Genomic DNA, 13,081 nt, shown 5'->3' on the forward strand with positions numbered 1-13,081 from the left:
TCTGCATTCACCTTTTTCTAGCCCTGTGTTTGGGGATGAGGCCCATTGGCCAGGAACTGCCCACCATCTTTTTTCCAGATAAAATCCTCCTAGTAGAGAATGAGTCTGGCAAGAAGACAAGTGGTCTCCAACCTGGTCGGAAGCTGCTCTGGGATTGGGGAGCATCACCTACCAAACTCCCAGCACCCCCTTTCTCTGAGCAAACACCAGGGCTGGGTTGTGTCACGGCTTCAACATCTCCCTGTGCGCACTCATTACTCCCCATGCTGTAGGGAAGAGGGAACCCACCAGAGGGTCCTGTGTTCAGGCGGTGGAACCTTCTAATGTCAATTTCTAGAGCAATCTCGGGGGCTGCTCTAAGGCTGCTCTGAGCCCCCTGCCTGTGCCCACTGTGCAGGGCAGCAGGGGGGCAGGGGGAGCTTGGTGGAGGGCCCCCCAGTGAAAACATTGACTCCTCTCCCCAGTGTGTCTCCTCCTATGAGATGGTTCTGGGAGAAAACCAAAGTTCAGAGAAGTTCAGTGACTTGTTTAGGGACCAATAGCTGGCTGGGGACTCCCTACCCTCCCAGATTTGAGCCCACGTGCATGGGATTCCATGGCTGGTGGGATTTCCTTGCGGCAACTTGTCTCAGCCCCTTGCAAGGGATGATTCTAGGTCTCATTGGATGTATGCTCCTAGTTTGCCCAGCTTTCTTTAGCTTGATCTCCTAAGGGTCCCACTAAACTCTACCCTAAGAGAACTGTGAATTCAGGGGACTGGCTTATTCCCGGAAGGTTTGAACATTTGGGTACCATTATGATTCCAGCAGGGGTGTACTGGGAGGAGGAGGCTGGGCTGACCGCCCGCGGGGGCGAGGTGTGGTGGGGGCAGGTAGGGGGCGGGCCGTTTCCGTCAGCTCCGGCTTCCTTCACAGCCGTGGTTGCAGCGGCCCCTTGTGGCTGTTTTGCACCTGAGGCAGCCGAGGGTCAGACAATTTTAGAGTGCGGAGGAGAGATACCTTTCCTTAGGCGGCTTCCTCCACTCCTTTGTTGCTCCACTGCCAGTTTCAGAGAGAGAAAGACACATGCCCAGGGTCACACAGCTACAGTCTGGGTCTTTGGATTTTCAGCACTTCCGGGCCTCTTTCTCTTGTACCAGTCTCAGCTCAACGCCAGTTTGCTCTCCCTAGGGAGGCTGGAGAGTAGCCTGGAGTCTAGAGCCAACCCGTGCCCAGATAATGCCCTCCTGACCTTTCAGATCTTTCATCTCAGAGTTGAGCACCGTCAGAAATGCAGAAAGAGGGGCCATTCAGGTAGCAGGGCGGCGAGTCCCCGTACGGCCTCCAGGGGGCGCTGTGGCGCCGAGTTGGCCTAGTCCTGGGCGCCGGCTGCACCCGCGGAGCCAGCTCAGCCTGCTGAGGGCAGAGGGAGCTGCGGGCGGTGGGGTGAGCTTGTAAAGTCAGTCCCCGGGGCCGGCAGCCTGTCCGAAGCAGTAGCTGGCTCCAGAGTGGACAACACCGCTTTCTTCGGTAGCTCGGATGCCAGGCTCTGATCCGCCTTGCAATCCCCTCTTCTCTCTGAACCTCTAAATAGCCGCGGGAGGTGGGCAGGCAGGATCATTGTCCCTGGCACATAGACTGGGAAACAGAGGGGCTAACAGATTGCCCAGACCAGCCAGATGCTGAAAGTCAGAGCCTGGACTGGATCCGGCACTTTGGACTCTATATCCAGCGCCCTTTCCTGCATAACTTGTGACTTCCCCCGCGCTTGGCTCAGGGTAAATAGGAAGGGTGCTTTGGTGGGAGGAGGGAGGCGCTTTGGAGTCAGCTCCACTGCCGCCTGCCCCTGTGGCCGTCAGCAAGTCACATACCTCTCTGTACCTCAGTATCATCTGTGAAATGGGTGGTAATGATCTCCTTTGGAAGGTTGTTGTAAGAAACGGACCTAATGGATTATGTCTGGGCGCCTGATCTAGGAAATACAAGGACTGCTGGGTCCTGGCTGCGCCATCAGAGCCCTGCTGTGCTTCCCTGAGGGAGGGGAGAGCTTCCCTGGACTGTGGGGTGCAGAGCGTGGGGCGGCACTGCTCAGGCCGTTGGAGCGAGTGCACAGATGAGCTGAGAGGGGGCCAGGGCTGGTGGGGTCAGAGGCAGGGCAGGGTGTGAGGGATTGTGAGGGTGAGTTACTTAGCAGCCCAGACACGGCAGAGTGAAGGGGAAGGAGTGCGGGGGCCGGCCAGGCCTGGCGGCACCAGGCACCAGATACCCGGCATGGAGGCAGCTCTGCGGAAAAAGGCAGCGAGGGCGTGTCACCGCGCCAGCCCCACACCGCCAGCTCCTGGCTACTGTCCAGCCCCGGCGCCCCAGGAAAGGGGCGGAGCCAAAGGAGACGTGTGGATTGGGACCGCTCAGTGTGTGGGCCTGTGTGGAGAGTGGGGTCCGGAGAACCCGATGGGAGTGAGGGTTTCCTCCCCTGCTGCCCACTCCCTCCTGCTCTCTCCACTTGCTAATAAGGCCTTTCTTCCTGCCCGCATGGCTGGGAGTGGGTGGAGGAGAATGCTCCGTGGGCCTCTCCCAGCCCTGGTGGGGTCACCATCTAAGACAGACAGACCGAGGCAATGTCCCCACGTGTACCAGGCCCTCTGCAGCTGACTTTCCATTCGGACCTGAGCCACATCTGCATGGGTCAGGGTGCCCGCAGGATACGTGACTCTCGGGGTCAGCTGAATGGACTCTAGAGAAAGAACTATTTTTGAAAGTCTGAATAGGAGCAGGGTTGGGGTAGCACCCAGGAGGAAGCACGGAAGCTGAAGGGACAACGGAGGAGGGCGCAGTGTGATGGGAGCTGGGGGGGGGGGGCTGAGGTCCCAGAGGACTGCCCTCCACAGCGCCCTCCTGGAGGTCGTCTGGGGACTTGCCGCCCGGCCACCTTCTTTCTGCATCTCTGACTGTGCTCAATTCTGAGAGGAGAGTGACCACAGCTGTCCTGTTGGGGGAGTACACGCTCACTTCCTTCTTCCCTCCGCCCATCTCCTGCAGCTGCCTCCCACTGGCTGCTCCAACGGGGCAGCCAGAGATCAGCCTTCTGGGCATAAGCAGGGCAGGGAAGGGTGGAGAATAGATCTGGAAGGAAGCAGAAGAGTTATCAGGGTGATGGAGACACAAAAATAAATAACCAACTCCTGCTCTCAAGGAGCTCACCAACTAGAAGAGGAGATAAGAGTCAACTAACTCTCACCAGGGGGACAGAGGATAGCCCCAGAAGAGGGTCAGATAAAGCACCAGATGGGCTCAGAGGAAGGAAGGATTTGGGGTGGGGAGGGTGCCAGGGGTCACAGAGACTGAAGGAAGAAGTGGTGGGGAGAAAGTATAGCTCAGTGCTAGAACACGTGCTTAGCATGCGTGAGGTCCTAGGTTCAACCTCCAGTGCCTCCATTAAATAAATAAATGAACCTAATTATCTCCTGAACCCCCCGCCCAAAAAAAAAGAAGTGATGTGCTGGTTTCCTATTGCTGGTGAAAAAATTACCTTGAACTTAGCGGCTTAAAACAACACAGACTTAGTATCTTACAGTTCTAGAGGTCAGAAGTCTGAAGTGGGTCTTATGGGCTAAAATCAAAGTGTCAGCAGAATTGTGTTCCTTCTGGAGGTTTTAGGGGAGAATCTGTCTCCCTGCCTTTTCCAGCTTTTAGAAGACACCTATGTTCCTTGGCTTGTGGCCCCTTCTGCCTTTAAAGTGCATTGCTCCAACCTCTGTTTCCATGGTTACATCTTGTCTCTTGGACTTGAATCATTTTGCTTCCCTCTTATAAGGACCCTTATGATTACTTGGAGCCCATTTAGATAATCCAGGATAATTTCTTCATCTCAGGATCCTTCACTTAATCACATCCACAAAGTCCCTTTTTGCCATGTGAGATGCATATTCACAGGTCCTGGGCATTAGGCCTCGCACATCTTTGGAGGGTCATTATCTGCCTGTCACAGTGAGCACTGGAGAAGGGGCAGGGTTAGACCTGTGATGGCTGAGGCTGAGGATACTGCAGGGGGAGGGGACAGCCGAGCAGAGGCAGGGGCGTGAGATAGAAGCCGTGCTTGCCAGCACCTGGTGTGTGGTTGCAGGAAGGTGTGGTTCTGCGAAACAGGCCTGGAAAAGCTGAAGGGCCAGCACCTGCTCCAGTTCCAAATAAAGGCAGTTGGCCTCTGAGTTGAGTTGGCAAACGTTGCCCCACAGGGATGGTGGGGGTGGGGCAAGCCCTGTGGGTGCAGGTTAGCATAGCTGTTTAGCATTCATTCCGCTGCTTTATTGAGGCACCGATCCTGGCTGCCTGTTGAAGGCTCTCCGTGTGCCGGGCAGTGTTTCTTACATATGATTTTTATTTATCTCGCACAAACCCTCTGAGGTGGGGGCTATTAGCCCCATTTCTGAGATGAGGAAACTGAGGTTCTGGGAGGTTAAATACCTCGCCTTGGGTGACATGGCTTTAAAATAAATAGTGGATCTGTGAATCAAACCCAAGGTCACATTTTATAGTGGAGGAAATTGAAGCTCGGGGAGACTAAATATCTGGGCCAGGCTAATGAGTAGTTATTACACCGGGGCGTGACTCATCTCAAAGGCTAGGCTTGTCACTGTCCTGCTACACAGCCACTCATTAACCCTCAGTGCCGCACTACACGGCCTCACCTCTATTCTGGAGTTATTTGTACAGTTTCCAAATTAAAATTTTGACGGAAGTTGGAAATCACTGTTCATAGGGTTTATACTGATTTTTACCACTACCAGCAATGTCTTGTTCTCCTTATTCCCAACTGATAGTTACCAACCCTTTTCACCTTCACCGACCTGACACGTACACAATGAGAAATCATCGTAGTCTAAATTCGCATTTCTCTTATTACGAGCGAGGTTGAACATTTTCATATGTCTAGCCGCAATGCGTATATCCTTTCAGGAAACTATTTGTTCATATTCTTTGCTTTTTTTTTCCCCTCCTGGGTTGTTGGTCTCTTATTTGGTCATTCGGAGGAACTTGTTAAATGTCTTAAGGCTATTGGCCGTAGCTCCACAATATGGGTTGCAAAAATTTCCCCTTCGTTGTTCGTTGTTCGCACAAGTTCTGTAGTGAAAGGCTTCCTGCTTATCACTTTCCACCTTCGGCTCTAGTTATTTGCCTACTTGTTTTATCTCCTCTGTAATTATCCCTCAGATTCCCGGGAACTTTCACTCGCAAGATCTGATTATAACCTCCATGGCCAGAGGAATGTTGATATTTCCATGAGTGTTGGGAGAAAGTTTTCCATGGCTCTCTTGTCTTTCTGTTCATCTTGCAACCAGAGGCACTGACAGCTTTTGTTCTGGTCTGTCTTTTCAAGGATGCTTTAGTAGTGAACTTTCACCTACCCACTTATGGTCAATTAATCTTTGACAAAGGAGGCAAGAACATACAATGGAGAAAAGACAGTCTCTTTATCAAGCAGTGTCGGGAAAGCTGGACAGCCTCATATAAATAATGAAGTTAGAACACTCCCTCACATCATATGCAAAAATAAATTCAAAATGGTTTAAAGACCTAAATGTAAGACATGGTACCATAAAACTTCCAGAAGAGAACATAGGCAAAACATTCTCTGAAACAAATCGTGGCAATGTTTTCTTAGATCAATCTCCCAAGGCAACAGAGATAAAAGCAAAAATAAACAACTCGGACCTAATCAAACACATAAGCTTTTGCACAACAAAGGAAACTGTAAACAAAATGAAAAGACAACCCACGGACTGAGAGAAAATATTTGCAAACGATGTGACTGACAAGAGCTTAATTTCCAAAATATACAAACAGTTCATACAACTCCATATCAAAAACAAAATACAAAAACCCAAAACAAACCAATCAAAAAATGGGCAGAAGACCTAAATAGACATTTCTCCAAAGAAAACATACAATGGCCAACAGGTACGTGAAAAGATCACATCACTAATTATTAGAGAAGTACAAATCAAAACTACAGTGAGGTATCACCTCACTCTGGTCAGAATGGCCATTATCAAAAAGTCTACAAATAATAAGCACTGGAGAGGATGTGGAGAAAAGGGAACCCTCTTACACTGTTGGTAGGAATGTAAATTGGTGCAGCCACTATGGAAAACCGTATGGAGGTTCCTTAAAAAACTAAAAATAGAGTTACCATGGGATCCAGCAGTCCCACTCCCGGGCGTATATTGAAAAAATACACGTACCCCAGTGTTCATAGCAGCACTATAACAATAGCCAAGTCATGGAAGCAACTTAAGTGTCCATCAACAGATGACTGGATAAAGAAGATGTGGTATATCCCAGGTGATGCTTCCCAGGGGGTCCAAGGACCACACGCCGCTTTGATTTGGGAACAGGCTGCAGCGGAAGGTTTGTGAGCAGAGTGACTTGATCAAAGCTGGCTTGAGATGGATGAGCCTGGTGCTGGGGAGAGGGACTGGAGATCAGCTCTGAGGGTGGTACTGCCATTGTTTGGACTTGAAGGATAAGGCTAGGATTATGGGGGCGGCAGAGGGAAGGAATGAAGGACGCGCTGGGACACCCACCTGGGATGACAGCCCTGTGTTCCCGGCTTCAGGGCACCCTGCTCCTGGCTGTCTGATTCATCTGACATTTTCTTGTGTCATCTCCTGGCTCAAAAACCATTGTTGTTGTTTTCTTCAGGAAAAATGAAAAGTCACATCCACAGCCTGGCCTGCAGTGGCCTTCCTTGTCTGAGTCTAGCCAGCACTGCAGCCTCTCGATTCTCCTTTGGCACAGAGGTGAGACCACGAGGCACAGGGCCAGGCCTCCTGGGTTCAAATCTTGGCTCTGTCACTTCCCCAAACTCTAAACTTAAGCAAGTCACCCTCAGTTTCTTTGTTGGAAAAATGGGGCCATAGCTCTTTGCAACCTAGCTTCAGCATAGGGGAGCTTTGATGATTTAAACCAGTCACACACACCCTTGAACGGAGTCAGGCATGTAGTAAGGACTCATACATTTGGGCTTAACCCTTAGAGGATCCTTTCTGGAACTTTTTAGCCATCTGCCACCCGGGTGTCCTCACTCGGCTCACCACTTACTGCAGCTCACCCTGGGCTCTGCTCAAACCTCCTCCTCCAGGAGGCCCTCCCTGCTAATCCCAGGCTGCTCTCTTTCCCTGACCTCCAGCAGCCTTCAGTCCGGACCGCATCTGCATCCCTCCTCTGCCCCTGGCCGGCCACCTGTTCTTGTCAGGAGCCTGCACTGTTTACCCCTTTGTCTTCCGGGAGCTCAGCTCTTCCCCCCAGGGGCAGACAGCCTGGATCCAGGGCACCTGCCTGCTGGTCTCAGTTTAGCAGGAAACCAACCACCTGTGTGACCTCAGGCAGGCTAAGTCCACTCTGGTCTCAGTCTCCCCATCCACAGACTGACGGGGTTGGGCAAAAGCGCCAGATATTCAGCTTTAGAAGAGGGAAACCCTCTGCTCAAGCAAAAATCTTACAGGAAGCTGGGGATGTGAAACCAGGAAGAACAGAGGTGAAGGAGTGTGTGTGAATGTGTGAGTATGTGAGTGTGTAAGTGTGTGTGTGAGGGTGTGTGGTCAGCAGCTGGTTTGCTCCGCTGACACCTCTGCTGAGGGCTCCTTAAGTCAGACTTGGGACACCCTGGGGGGAGGAGCTTTCTGCACCCCCATCCCAGTGGTGCCGGAGTTTCAGAACCTGATTCATCTCGCTAGGCTTGTAGCAGAGGTTTCATCTATTTCTTAGTGATCAAGATGAGGATAAGGACAAGGTAAAATGGGCCTGGTAGGAATGCCAAGTTCCGGGTTCCCTTCCCCTCCCCCGCCTCCCTGAGCTCAAACCCTTCCTCCTTAAACCCCAGATACAGATCTCTCTGCCTGAAGGTGTTTATTTGGTTTCTGTGTGCTGGGAGGCTATCTCTGTGTTTACTGAGCTAGGACTGATGTCTTTGGTGTGTGTTCTGGTCTCCACAGGCCCCGGCCCTAATCCCAGATAAGGTCCGAAGACCACGGAGTGCCCTCCCCCTTCCAATCCCTAGCACATTCCACTGGAGGGGCCGGGGGGGTTGGGGGAGGGAGGTGGGGCCAGAGGGCTTCCTGGCTCTGTGGCTCCAGGGCTGATTTCCCACCCTTCCTAGGTGCTGGCATGGCTGGGAGGCCTCAGGCTGGTGCTTGGGGCACCCTGGTGAGGGTTGGGGCTGGCGTCCCCTAGGTCCTGCCCAGAATGGCAGTGAGGTGCCCAAGGGAGCCAATGAGATTTTGCCCTCTGTTAATGGTGTGTGTGTGTGTGTGTGTGTGTGTGTGTGTGTCTGGAGTGGGGTGTGTTTTCCCTCCCAATTGACTGTTCATTGATCAAAATGCCCCTTGGATACCAGGCCCCTGGCAGAGGGTGGGGCCTGTTCTTTCTCTGGGCAAAGGGCATCTCCCTCATCAGACCCCAGACACAGGGGCACCCCTGGCGTTCCCAGCTTCTTGCAGCCCACCTTGCCACAGGATTCTTTGCAGTTTCTGCTTAATAAGTGTTTATCCTGCAGCTGGCTGGAGCCAGGAGGGTACTGGAAGAGCCAGGAGGAGCCAGGAGGGGCCAGGAGGGGTCAGGGTTCAGCATTCAGTCTTCAGAGCTGCTCTGAATTCCAGCTGCTCTCAAGAATGTACCGCCCTGCCGGCCACAAACCCCTCCACCTACCTTCCTCCTTGGGGAAGAAATTTTTCCAGGAACTCAGCTAACTTGACCACCCCTCCCCCAGTCTCCTGGGCCCAACTTGCCAGCTTGAGGCCAGTGGAGCCTGAGGGAAGTCAGAATTGAAAATGTATAAACATCCTTTGTCCCGGATTATAGAAGTGACACACCTTCCTTGCTGCTCTGTTGAAATTTTGGAAAATACAGGTTCTGGTGGAAAGTCACCTCCCTACTCTTGGCCCTGACGGTGGGCAACGTGGGGCGGGGCCTGCGTGGACACAGTCTTGGTTTCCCCCCAAGCCCTCAATGGGCATCAGTGCTGGCAGACACGGGCACTGTGAGCGCTTGGTGAGTAGAGCCTAATTAGAAGCTAATTCAGCCAGGACTTCTTCCCGAGCAGATCTGGGGTGACCACTGTCCTTCTGGAGGGAGATTGGATCAGCCTTGGCTCCAGACCAGTCCTCTGGCTGCAGGGCAGATCCCAGGCTCAGGCCCCAAGCTTGGAATCATCCTAGATTCCTCTCTTTCCCTCGTGCTCCCAGGAAACCATCAGCTCGACCTGTTTGGCTCTGCCTGCAGGATACGCCCCACATCAGGCCACTTCTCACCCCCCTGTCATATCTCCTGAGCCCCAGCCCCCAGCTTCTCTTGCCTGGACTTTGTAAGAGCCTCTGCTTCTTCCTTTGCTCCTGGTCTGTGATCTGGAGAGCAGCCAGAGGGATCCCAAGGCTTCTCTGATCAAAGCCCTCTTACTGTCAGAATAAAGCCCAGCTCTCTAGTAAGACTGCAGACCCGTGTGCTCTGGCCTCCTCTGGGCCTCCCCTCCTGCACGCCTGCCCCTGGCACACTCTTCTCAGCTCCTGGGGCTGCTGGGGTTCCTAGGACACCCTGACCCCATTCTTCCTTGGGGAGTCTGCCTCTGCTGAGCCCTCCCCCCGGGATCTGGAAGCTCCTTGGCCTCACTCAGCTCTCTGTCCACACACCACCTCTTTCCTTGGCCTTTCCCCCATCACTCTTCCCCTTCTCCTGCTGTGCTCCTCCCCATGGGCCCCTCAGCTCCTAGAGTCACTGGATCTGCCCCACCCAGAACGAAAGCTCAGGAAGGCAGGGAGTGTTTACCCGTTTTGTTCTAGAAGCCCAAAGTCCAGAAGGTGACTGGCACAGGTGGTCCACAATTGTTGGTTGAATTAGAAAAAGAGAGACTTCCTTCTTTTCTTTGTCTTTTCCAGCAAATAATCATTAAGCATTTACTAGTGCTGACATCAACCTGGAGCTAGGTGCTTAGTGCAGCTCCAAGCCCAGCTGGGGAGATAGAGCTGGGGAATATAATGGGGCGAGTCCGGGGGGGTGGGGATGGCGGGAGGAAAAACTGGCCCAGCCTGAGTGGATCAGGCAGACCTCCTGGAGGGGGTGATGCCCAAGCTGAGCACTGAAAGGAACCAGAGTTACTGGCATCCAGATAAAGGGAGAAGGCAGGTGAGGAGGGAGGATGTTCCAAGCATGAGGAAGGGTCTGCTCCCCTCCGGGAGGGCAGGGACGTGGCCCTCCTGGCCACCTATCAGCCTCTGGTGCGCAGTAGGTCTTCAGCAGTGAAAATGCCGAGATAGCTGGTGTTCAGGAGTCACACCTGATTTTCAGGAAGACAATTTCAGTTCCCAGACGGGAAACTTGCTGTGGGGAGGTCTGCAAGGGCTCTGCAGAGTTTGCCCAAGGACTCACAGGATCAGATGAGTTTTGAAACGGAAAGAATCCCAAATCCTAGCGTCTTTCTACCATCCCTGGTGGGAGGGAAGTTAGCAGGGAAGGGAGCAGAATATCACCCAGGGGACCGCGCTGGTCTCAAGGAAATCAGGGTGGGCATAGGACAATGTTCTTTCTCTCTGTTCTCAGTCTGGTCCTTCCCATGCTCCAGCCCAGGTGGTACTGGCTGTGGTTTGGCGCTGGACTCCAAATGGGGCTGAAGTAGCCCAAGGTCAAGGCAGAGAGGCAAAGAGAGGAACCCCTGGCTAAGTGACGGCCCCCTCCCTGTTTGGAGAGGAGCCTGAGCCTGGTCACGTAAACTCAGCTCCGTGGGAGGGGCGGGGCAGGGAGAGGTCACTCCCCTCTCCCAGGGTGTGGAATGTGGCACCTGGGGGGAAGCTGACCCTCTCCCTCCCCCACTGGCCCAGACCAGGGGCAGTTCCCTAGGACCCAGCACTCCCTCCCCTCCCCCACCCTTGGCTCTAGTTCCGGTCAGGCTGGTTTTTCCTCCCTTGGGGACTCCTAGAGGAACGCCAGGGGCCATCATGACCCCACCTGCCCTGTCCCACTTTCCCTGGGTTCCCATTTGTGGGAAGTGAAAGGGATGAATGACAGAGGGGGCCGGATATGGGCTTGGGGGAGCTCCTGCTGCTGGCCTCCAGTCCCTGTGACGTCATCACCCACCTGACCTGAGCAAGGTCTTGAGCTGCTCATGGTGTGGCCAGTCGTTTCTTGTCTCCATCCTTCATTCTCCATCATCGCTACTAGGATGAAGTTCAGGCCCTTTTAATCGCTAACAGGAATTATTTCAACAACCCTAACCTGGTCGCCCTCCCGCTGGCTGTGCCTCGCTCATCCTGCCAACGCAATCAACACATGGAACCCACGGCAATTTCTAAAATATGAATTTGCCCACATCACATGACTTTCCACTGTCTTCAACTCCTTCTCTGAGCTTACAGCCCCCTGTTGACCTCCTCCCTGACCCCTCCCCTCCATGCCTCCAACCAAACTGAAAGACCAATGGCCCCCGGGTTGGCCCCAGAGATCCCACTCTTCCAGGACCTCCTGCCTGATAAACACCAATAGGTCTTTCAGCCTCTTGCTCAAGGATGGAGAGATGTGAAACATGCCCCCAGGCAGAAATGATGCTCCTTTCCTCTGCCCCCACCTGCTCCTACACACCTGATTATAGAATTACACTGATTTGTTTGAGCCTCATATGCCTACTGGCTCAATAGTTCTAGAATGGTTGCACACATAGTGGCTACTTGCTCCAGCACCCCTAGAACACCCCCAGCTGTCTCAGAAAGCCTCCCCCTAAATGCCTCCCACGTGCTCTCAAGGTGGCTGCTGGTTGCAGGCTCAGGCGGGGTCACTCCAGCTCTAGCCACTCTGGTCCACGTGCACTACCTGGGGAGGCCCTGGCTGCCTGTCGTGCGAATGCCCAGGTCCCTGCCAGAGGGTGACACCGGATGTTCCTAAAGTTTCTGATCCTTGGGGAGCCCAAGCTGGCAAGGCCTCCCCCTCCAGGTCCAAGTCATCCAAACTGAAGGAGCCCTCTTGAACCCAGATTCTTCCCTTTGAAAGTCCCTCTTGAAAGTTTGGCCACCTTCTCTTCCCTTCTCACCCTCTTGCTTCATAAAGAGGGAAAATCAGAGTAAAGGACCCAGGAGTGGGGACAGGAGCCTAGAAACCTTTAGTGGGGGCCTCTCTTCTCCGCACATCTGCCACTCCTTTTCTAATTCGAGACTAGAGTGTCAGTGAGTATGAGTGGGGGCAAAGAGGTCTGGGGCGTGTGCTGAGGGAGGGGAAGAGGGATTTACTACATTAAATATGGCCAATTCTAAATGTCCATCATCTAGTGTTTTCTAAAACATTATTTTTAATTAGCAATGAATAATTCTTAATTAACTAGTAACACATAAATACATTCTTTTAAAAATTTTTAGAGTTTTTAAAAGTGAAGTATAGTTGATTTACAATGCTGTGTTAGTTTCAGGTGTACAGCAAAGTGATTCAGTTAAAACTATACATATATACATATATTCTTTTTCAGATTATTTTCCATTATAGGTTATTACAAGATATTGAATATTGAATATCAAGATATTGTGCTCTACAGTAGGACCTTGTTGTTTATCTATTTTATATACAGTAGTGTTAATATATGTTAATCTAAAACTCCTAATTTATCCCTCATCTCCCACCCCTTTCCCCTTTGGTAACCATAGTTTGCATAAATACATTCTCATAAGAATGAGAATAGCAGAGACGGAGCTTGGGTTCCCCTGACTACTATCCTTCCAACAGCTTTTCTCCAAGGAATTCCTTGTTGTCAGTCTGGTGTGTTTCCTTCCTTATTTATGTGTTTACATGTATATTCATATGTCCCTGTGGGAATAAGTCATTTTTAAGCATATGGCGGCATTAATTTATCACGTCATATGTATTGTTCTCCCACCACTTTTATTTTACCCAACAACTGGTTCTTAGTGTTTTTCAAGTCACTAAACAATTGACATTACTCATTCTGTTAATTGCTTCTCGCATAATGTGAATGTTACATAGTTGACTCAACTGTCCCGCTAGCTACTTGTGGTTGTTTCTATCTTTCCTTTATTGCAAACAATGCCTCAGAGAGTATCTTTTATGCCTCCCTG

The sequence above is a fragment of the Camelus bactrianus genome, chromosome 16, assembly GCF_048773025.1.
Source record: "Camelus bactrianus isolate YW-2024 breed Bactrian camel chromosome 16, ASM4877302v1, whole genome shotgun sequence".
Lineage (NCBI taxonomy): Eukaryota > Metazoa > Chordata > Mammalia > Artiodactyla > Camelidae > Camelus > Camelus bactrianus.